The sequence below is a fragment of the Penaeus monodon genome, chromosome 15, assembly GCF_015228065.2.
Source record: "Penaeus monodon isolate SGIC_2016 chromosome 15, NSTDA_Pmon_1, whole genome shotgun sequence".
NCBI lineage: Eukaryota > Metazoa > Arthropoda > Malacostraca > Decapoda > Penaeidae > Penaeus > Penaeus monodon.
Genome location: NC_051400.1, coordinates 27,534,148 through 27,534,432, shown reverse-complemented (window position 1 = coordinate 27,534,432; position 285 = coordinate 27,534,148). Strand labels below are relative to the sequence as shown.

The window sequence follows — 285 nt, the reverse complement described above, 5'->3', positions numbered from 1 at the left end:
GAACTCTGTCACTAAGAGAAAGCCAGGGATTCTCAGAGTGGCTGGCGTTGGCTCCCAGGGATCGTTGGGACTGAGAGGGCGATGGCCTGCCACGGGGTCGAAAAGGTGTCGAGACATTGCGAGCTAAACGGCTGCAGATACTGATACATGAGAAGTCTGAAGTCTGAGTGAGATTAAATCAAGTGTGTTGGGTTTATGTAGGCTCTTAAACGTCCACGCTGGTCCTTGATTTCTGAAAGGCCCATATATACGAGATGGATGGTCGCATATTCATCCGCACCCAAC

The 285-nt window shown here is 50.5% G+C and overlaps 1 protein-coding gene across 1 annotated transcript in view; it reads left to right on the top strand.

Moving 5' to 3' along the window:
- Positions 1-285, top strand: part of LOC119581877 (5-phosphohydroxy-L-lysine phospho-lyase-like) — a 10,767-nt gene that overhangs the window by 4,738 nt on the left and 5,744 nt on the right. The window lies entirely within an intron of this gene.